The sequence below is a fragment of the Sciurus carolinensis genome, chromosome 18 (assembly GCF_902686445.1).
Source record: "Sciurus carolinensis chromosome 18, mSciCar1.2, whole genome shotgun sequence".
Taxonomy (NCBI): domain Eukaryota; kingdom Metazoa; phylum Chordata; class Mammalia; order Rodentia; family Sciuridae; genus Sciurus; species Sciurus carolinensis.
In genome coordinates, this window is record NC_062230.1 from 36,956,128 (window position 1) to 36,965,171 (window position 9,044).

Genomic DNA, 9,044 nt, shown 5'->3' on the forward strand with positions numbered 1-9,044 from the left:
GGAAACGTGGCTTTTTAGAAAATATTTCTCATGATAAACGAACAGGAGTGAAGCACAACTCAGTAAAACTAAATTAATGGAGACAGGTGGGTCCTCAAAGGTCACTCTAAGTTCACACAGGCAAAACTACACGGGTTCCATTTGCAAACTGAAATTCATTAGGAGACAAAGCATCTTCCCAAGAACCACAGACACACAAACCACGGGTCTTTCACATCAAAGCATCTTGGCAGGAGAAACCTGCCTGAACACTGCAAGGTAAATAAGTGGATAAGGAGAGAAGACTGACAGTTTACCTCACTCTGGAGCTTCTGTCTGTGGAGAAAAAAGCATCATCTGCTTTTGAAAAGGCAGGGAACTGGAGGCTCAGAAAGGCACAGCAAATTGCCCAAGGTCACACAGCTAACAGGTGGCCAGGTCTGGATTCCGCGTTGGTGTACCTGGCTCCCGAGCCTCCGACCTCCTGCACCTTTGTTTTCAGGGAGCTGGGTCTCCCAAAGCTTTTCAAACTCCACAGTAACACCAGCTGCTCAGGCCAACCAGCAGCGCTTGGTTATTCTGATTCAAGCAGCATCCCACCTGCCCTAACTCGAACCCGCCACCGCCCACATGGGAAGCCAGAAACCCTCCCGGACCCTGCCACCTTCAGGAGAGTCAGTCACACCCGGTATTGTGCCCTGTGCCCCTGGGGGAGTTTCCTCACTCTCTGCCACAGTGCCGCGGCCCCGGCCACCAGCAGCAGCCTGATCTGGACCCACTGGCTGAGGGTGGTGCAGGAAGCGCCGTCCCCACAGTGCCCAGACGGCAGGCCACACTCCGGCCTGGGACAGTCTCTAAACACAGGCAGCGGGCCCAGAAGCAGGACGGGGCCGCTCCCGAGGCCACGGACACCCAGCCAGCACCAGCGGGGTCTGGCCAGGGCCATGGACGCCAACTCAGCCCCCACTCTGCTCTGTCACTTCTCATAACGAGCCTAATAAATTAGTGTTCCTCTCTGCCAATCACTCAGAGCCCGTGCATATGGCCGCTGTCAGCAGCCCTCTGCGGGCGGGACTGCACGTGGAGGCCGAGTCTGTCGCTCCTTCAGCCGCGCTTGGCAGCCACACAGGGTTCTTCCCCTCACTCCCAATTTATCACCTCGGCCACAGGCAGGAGGAAAATGGAGGGATCGCATTCTGGGACCCAATGATACCTAGAGAGAGGCGAAATTCTGGCCACAACAGCAAGAGCAATATCATTCCTGTTAAATGAGAGCCAGAAGCAAATACACAGCTACATAAAGACACCACTACTCTACACACTGGACAGACAGGCACTTGGCTAAAATAATTTGTAAGACTGACAAATTGGCAGATTGACCTGCAACGTAGGAATAATTATCATTACCCGTGATGGGGGCAGACGGAGGTTCCAAGAATTTAAGGGAAGTCCAAGGTCATGGGGCCAGAACATGATGGAGGTGGGAGGAAGTTGCACAGGCTGCTGCCGAAAACCTAGCCCCTTCCCTGCCCCGCAACTGCTCAGGCTGCCTCTGCTGCCCCCCGCCCACACACACACCCCTGGCGTGCCCATCAGCCCGACGCATCCTGCAACAGGATCCTGGAGGTAACTTCTTGAGGCTGAAGTCTCTCTTTGGGCCTCAGTTCCCTCATCTGTAAAATGGGCATAGTAAGAGTTAGAGATAAGGAGTTCATGAAAGACTCACTGGAAGTCCTAGCCTGGAAGGAACCACCATTGAAAAGTAGTATTAGAGTTCTCATGACTCTACAAGCAGGTTCTGAAAGCCCTAAGTCTTGGCCCTCATCTCTGATGTTCTAGGGAAGAGGAATCAGCATCTGCAGGAAAGTTCGATTAGCAAGGAGTGAAGAGGTCACACAAGATCATGCAGTATGCTGGCAAAGGCTTAGCTTGGTTCTCAGAGAAATGCAGAGGGGACCTGTTCCCACGTTGGTGATCAGGTGGGGTGAACAGCTGTTCACCAAGTGCACTCGGAGCAGGCACCAAGCAGCTCTGGCCTTGTGTGTGATGTCCAAGGACTGCCCAGGGACAGATAGGTGGCCAGGCCCTCCCTCAAACACACACAGAGGGCGTGAGCCTAGAGGTGGGGGCCAGAGGTGCCCTGGGCCCCCCGGGACGTTAGGGCTCGAGGTCAGACACAGCCAAACAAGAGCCACACTGCAGGCGAGCAGACCTCCAGTGCAGCCAGCCCATCACTATGGTGAGCAGGTGCTGCTGGAGACACAGGGCCTGGTCCTCCCTTAGGGGCTCTGACAGGCTCAGCAACCCTTCTCAGAGCAACCCAGCAAGCAGAGACCCTGACCACTGCTCCACAGGGCTGCCTGCCTCTCTCCAGACATACAGAGGCAGCAAAAGGGACCAAGTGCCTGGCTGTGGGCTCGGCCTGTTGGAGTCCACATCCCGAGTGTGCCGCTGACCCATCACAGACCTTGAGCAGCTTGCTCAGAGCCCGCCTCCCCTCCCCCTGTGTCTGCAAACTGGGGATTCAAAAGGAACCGACCTCAAAGTGTGCTAAAAGCATCAAATGGAGGCCCCCCTATTTCCACCTGAAGCGTCTCAGAGCTCCGGGCTGCAGCTTGCTAGTTGCTAGGGATTCGGTGACGTCCAGGCAGGTGTGGCCTGGCCCACCGGAGCTCACCATCCGGCAGCACGAGAGAGCACATGCAGTCCCTGAGTGGACGCAAAACGCTGTGAGACAACCCCAAGCAGGCGGCATCGACTCAGGAGCGCAGGGAGAGCTGAGTGGCAATCTGGGGACAAACGGGGAGCAAACCAGGGGATGGGGTGGGGGAGAGGGTCCCGTACCAGGAAACCCCACACAGCGCAGAGCCACATGGGTGAAATTCTCAGCAGGCCTCATGCCGTGTAGGAAGCGTCCAGTCCACGTGAACTTGCCAAGGCATCCAGCACAACCGGCAGGCAGAATGCAGTTCTGGGTTTGGATGGATAGACAGGTTCAGGGACAGTGTGGGAAGAAAGTGGACCGGCTCAGTGTCCAAGCCCATTCGAATCAAACCTCCACCTTCCAAGGCCAGGGGAGCCACCAAAGACCAACACTGTCAGCAGCACCCACAGTCACTCACTCTTACTACCATGCCCACCAACAGAGAAACACAAGGCCACACTCTGAAAGGGGACCTAACAGGACAGACTGTCAATGAAGGGAACAAAGGGGATCTGAGAGGCACCAGCCTCTGGGAACTCCCAGGAGAGATGTCAGCCAAGCACAGAAAGGCCATGGCGGGCGGCTGCCTCCTTGGAGGGATGTCCCAGAGCGAGAGCAGCTAAGCAGGAAAATGTCACAGCTGTGCCCTTGGGGTTTCCACCCACACAGGGCACTGCAGAGGTAAACAAGGTGCTGTCCCCTATACTCTCTCTTTCTCCCCTCTGGGGCTGGAACCCAGGGCCTCCTGCATGCTGGGCAATCTTCCACTGTCACGCCCCAGCCCAGTCCCTAATCTTTCTTCTCCAATGGAGGACTTGGGCCTGAGCCCCAAAGAGAGAAGAACCACAGAAGTCTCGTTTCTGGGATGCTGTGAGATTTGCCCACTGATGAAACATGGCCATGGACATGAATGGGCAGAACACTGAGAAAAGAGCCGATGGCCAGGAGGGCACCTTTGTCCGTCCCTCATCTCAAAAGAACGCGACTGTTTCCCGCACGTCCATGCCACAGATAGATCGTGCATTTCTCTGCACAAAGCCTTCCAGGGGCCTCTCATTAAGATGACATGCAGACTCTCAAGCTGGCCTCGAGGCCCAGGGACTCCACCTGCATTTACACTGTGCTTGCTGGGTCCCTCTCTCTGACACCCTCTCCATCCAGATGGCAGCCCAAGGATGGACGCGGCAACAGACAGGGCTGGTCACTGTTCACAAGGGCAGCAAATACAGCCTGGCACACAGTAGGCATCCGATGAGGAATACTAGCTGGACAAAGGCAGAAACCATGTGCATTCAAGCCTTCTTTTCACTTAGGTCTCAGCTCAAATTTCTCCTTCTTGCAGAGTCTCTCCAAGTCCCTGGCTGTTACAACGCCACTGTGACTTTTGCAACCTTTGCTGTTTTCCTTATAAAAATGTGCTTCCAGCTTCTGCTTATTACCTGGCTACCCTCACAACAGGGGCTCCAAGAGAACAGAGCCCCCTCCTGCCTTGCCCTGGAGCACAGTGTCCAACACAGTGCACAGTCTGAATGAACAACACTCCCCAAGAGAGGTGTAGCCCTTTGCAGCCACAGGCCAGGATCACTCACACCCCTGTGTCCAGTGACCAGGGCCAAGCCAGCAGTACAGGTGGTCCTCGGAGCAGCTAAGAACCAAGATGCAGGGACAGCTGTCTCTCCTTTAACCCCACATGTCCTTCTTCTTAATACCAACCCCCCAGCCCTACAACTTAACCTAACCATGTTTGCCGGTGATGTCATCTGAAACTGCCGGGTCCCCTCATTTTGAAGCTCCATCTCTGATTGATTCTTTAATTAAAGTTTTAAAATTTATGCGCCTTGAGGCAGTATCTTAAATAATGAAGGCAGGCATCAGGGAGAGTCTCATGGCTTCTTTAAAAACATCTCCATGTTTGAGGTCTTCATCATAATAATGCAGGTGACTGTGGATGTGACAGATTACCCCATGATTTTAGGAAAGTCAGCCGAGCTGGTATTACTATGGGAATTGTGCTTACTGTGTTAACTCCCATGCTGGGCAAAGGCAGGGCAGGCGGCCCTGTGTCCTTCAGAGCAAATGTACTCAGATTTCAATAGTCTCCTTACACGCCACTGGGAAATCGCTGTGTCCCCAAAGCATTTTCTGTGTCAGATACGATTCCCCTCTTGGCATGTGTTCATTACTCCACCCATCAGCTTAAAGATGAAAATAAAATGGTCTAATTTTTGGAAAGGTGAAATGTCAGACATACATACAAGCAGACCCAATTTTCTGAATACACACACACAAAAAAAACTATCCGAAAGGATTTTGATAAAAAAATAATGGCTTTGTGTGGCTGGAGCTGAAAGGGCTAAACCTTTTTTTTTTTTTTAAGTTCCATCAGGGACATCACTGAGGACATCTGGAAGACACTGGTGCTCAGATTTGAAGGAGGAGCTAGAAAACAGCATGAATTATCACCAAGAGAAGATAGGGCAGGAAGGTCGATTCCAGGAGCCACAGTCTGCCCAGCCCCGAGTTCCACTCTGGTGCAGGGTGGAAACCGCTGAAGCCACCGGAGGTAAAGACAGGGCATTCAAGACTTACTGAGATATCACCGAAACATCATACCTGTTGACTGATAAATCCCATTGCCCGCCCTCACCCTCCCCCCCCAGGTCCAGCAACCACCTCTGCCCTGGGCTCCCGGGAGTCTGTATGTCTGATACCTCCAACAAGAACAGCTCCTCTCGCCATGAAGACCACACATCCTGGAGATCCCCTGCTCCACACTGTGCCTGTGGCTAGTGACCCTGGATGGCCCTTCTAAAAACCTCCTAAGCCATCAATCCCGTGTTCTATTCTCAGCACAAGAAAGTGAAAATTAAAGATTTAAAGCCTTGATCAAGGTGCCTGCTTCATACATTCATTATTTTTATTGATAATCAATGACCACGGTTGTTTTTATAGAGTTAGATAACGTCATAGAATTTCATATTTAAATACAGTCACTACAGTCACTGTAATGTGAGTCCCAGGATAAATGATAGATAAAGCCTCTTCTATGATTCTTTAATTCCTGCGTTTTCGAAATATTCCAAGTATCGTAGGAGCAAGTTGCAATTAATGAAGATTTACTAGGGCAATACTTTTCATTCCGGGAGGGCAAGGAGATGAAGGCCTTCCATCTGATCTCAGGAAGGCACAACTGCTACCAAAATGGAATTGCAACTAGACGGAGCTTGGCAAGACGGTAAGTCAAACACCACCAGCCTGCCACCCAGCCAGTGGGCAGCTGTCCCTGGTCCTCCTTGGAACAGGCAGAGGATACAGTGGAAGAGGCCAGGCCAGCTGGAGCTTGCAGAGCTGGAAGCTTCTGTTGAGCCACCTCCTGGTACGATTAACTCTCTTTTTGTTTCCTCATGTAAATCTGTTACTTAAAAGGAAATGCATGTGCATAGGCAAGATACCTGCATTTTCTATCCCACTCAGTGTCCTAAAGCTGAAAAATTAGAACAATCTATTTGAAAGAAAACATAAGCAGGCCCTCACCACAATGCCAGGTCCTGCTCTGTGTGTTTACTGCTTTATTTAATTCTCACCAAAACCCTCTGAGGCTATAGCTGCTACAGAAACTCTCATTTTGCAAGTGAATAAACAGCAGCACAGAGAGGTTAAATAACTTGCCCAAGGTCGCACAGGTGCAGGAAACAGAACCAGGGCTGTGCTCTCCTCAGCCAGGAAGCTCTCCCCTGTACTCTGAAGGTGCCCTCCACCATTATAACCCATGGTACCCTTTCCTTCTAACCCAAGTCAACCATAAGGCAGCTTATGGGAAACGTAAGAGATTTTCCAGACCTAGTGTTTTCCAGACAAGCTCCAAAATGAAGGTTTGGCATCAACCCTGCTGTTTGCCAGCAGTTACCCTTCATAGGTCCCAGGTCCTTTGCCTCTGAAGGAAAAAAATCTCAGCCAGAAATAAACCGGCTGTGGCTCCTGCCAGGCCCTCTGTGGTCACTTAAAAATTGAATGGATCCAGGCCCTCTTATCTTATTTTTTCCCTTTCTCCTTTTGTAACAAAGATAAATGGTAAATGCAGAGTGGATGAACTAGGACAGAGTTGGGGGAAGGAGGCAGGGAAGGGACAGGGGGCTGCGACCTCATAAACTTATGTGGATAAGGCCAGTTCTCTTCACCCATTTGACTTAAAAGTAAAAATAAATAACCACTATTATTATAAAGCAAAACCCAAGTTATAATACCTTCTCTTAAAGCTGAAAGCCATCCACATCTCCCCCACTTTTGAAGTTCAACTGAGACGACCAGCGGTTGGGAGGCAATTTCCCAGACCCCCTGGTGAGGAGTCGGAGTTCCTTAGCAGCCCCAGCCCCAGCAGTTCCCAGGGAGGCAGAAGCACCCTATCTCTGGCCCACACGACGCCAGGAGCCTCCCATTCCCTGGCAACAGGAACAGAGTTGGCGACTCCAGGGCAGGGCGGGATCAGGGTCTTCCCCTCCCTTCCCAGGCGGACAGCTTCCGGGTTCTGCGTGACTGAAGCTGGCGCCTTCAGGAGCTTCATGGCCAGGTCTCCTGGGCCGTGGGGAGATGGGAACAGCGCCCAGCCAGCCCCGCCCTCGCCTCCATCCCTGGACCATTGGAAGACTTGAGCGGACAGGGGCGAGTCCCGGCCTGTGCTCCAACGCTGCGCTGAGATCCGCTCTCCTCTGGGTTTGCTCCCGAAGTGAAGGTGCTCTAACGCACCAGGGAACCTGGGGACGCGGCTGGAGTTCCCAAATCCCGAGTTTCCAGGCTGGCCGCCTCCGCTGGGGTCGAACGCAGCAGCTCCGGGCGTTGACCGGGTGCCAATAAACACAGCCGCTCCCCCACAGCGCGCCTCCGCTTCCCCGCCTCCCTCCGGGGCTCCGCGCCTCCAGTCGTCCTCCCAGGCTACCGAGATGCCTTCTCTCCCGGATTTCGTGAGAGGAGTCCAAGGAGGCAGCGACCCTGGGGTGTACCGAGTGCACCCATCCAGCCTGCGGGGAGACCGACCCAAGTGCGCAGGCAGGTTCCTGCCGCGCCCGCACCTGGGAGTCGCAGGGAGGACGGAGGGGGCAGCCTGGGCTCTTCCGGGGGGCGCTCTGGGACAGAGAAGGACATGCTCCGGCAGCAACGCGCGGGGTCTCAGGGTCGTGTCCCCCTGGGATCAACGTGCCACCAGACTGCTCCACACGCACTGAAAAAAGTTCGCGTCCAGCGCGCCCAGACTCTCACTGGGAGGAGGCCAGCTCTTGGGGACCCCGCTCTCCCCTCCCTGGGACCCCTTGGGCCGGCTCAGGGGGGCGCAGAGGCGACGACTCTGCCTAGACTTACCTAGAACTCGCGGGAGCCCGGTTGCGATCGCCTTCTCCTCGGCCCCAGACCCCCGAAGTCCCCTGCACGCTCTGCTCCCTCAGCCGCGCTCACCATGAGCTGGAGGCTGCTAAGGGGTTTGCTGGCTTCTCCTGCACTGGCCGCAACTTCGCGGGCAGGTCAGCCCCGGCCCCGTGTCCCTGCCTGGGCGCGGCGAGGGTGCGGGCAGCTCTGGCCCTCACTGTCACTGCGAGGGACTCTGGAGCGCGAGGTCTCAGTCCCGGGGCGCTGGCGCTCCTCCTAGCTCTGCCTGGGCTGGAGGCTCGGAGTTCTCTCGCCGGGGCGGGGCGCAGGTCTGTCCCCTCCAGATGCGGGTGCGCTGCTCACTGCTTCCTTCTCCGGCCCGAGGCGCACGCGTGGGTCCGCGACGCCGCCGCCTCTGCTGTTCCCGGGACTGGCGGAGCGCCCGCCTCTCCGCGGGATCTGCCGGGGGCTGGGGCGAAGGGGAGGGATTCCCCGTGCGAGTTTGGGCTTCCCCACCCTGCGCGACCCCGGGCTCTGTCCTCCCCGAGGCCACCGAGAGAACCGCTTCAGGGCGGCGCAGCCAGGGCCACCGGCTCCAGCTGGAGGAGGCGGCGGCAGCGGAGCGGCTCGCAGGGGGACTGGAAAGGAGGTGACCTTCAAACCCCGCGCTCGGGGAGACCGGGAGGGGGTTGGAGTGATGGGGGAGCAGCGTGCACCCGGTCGGCCCGCAGGAGCGCTTGCAGGCGGGCGGGAGAGGAGGAAGGAGAGATCTTCCAACAAAAATACAGATTAGAAAATAAACAAAGGAGAGCGAGGGAGCGCGCGAGGAAATGTGTGCATGTGTGTGCGTGTGCGTGTGTGTGTGCTTGTGTGTGCGCGCGACAGGCAGCGAGCAGCCCCGGCTGCGGAGCCAAAAATAATCCGGTGCGCGAGTGAGCGCCCCCTCCCCCTTCCCCTCGCCGCCGCCTCTGCCGTGGTCACGCGTGCAGCCCTTGATTCCAGCGGC

At 55.3% G+C, this 9,044-nt stretch overlaps 1 protein-coding gene across 1 annotated transcript in view; it reads right to left on the reverse strand.

The window, feature by feature from the left end:
• Window positions 1-8,462, reverse strand: part of Rbfox1 (RNA binding fox-1 homolog 1) — a 1,331,252-nt gene extending 1,322,790 nt beyond the window's left edge. Inside the window, exon 1 of the mRNA XM_047533401.1 lies at window positions 8,036-8,462. The gene's annotated coding sequence lies outside the window, so the exon portion shown is untranslated. The remainder of the gene's footprint in view (window positions 1-8,035) is intronic.
• Window positions 8,463-9,044: the final 582 nt, after the last annotated feature.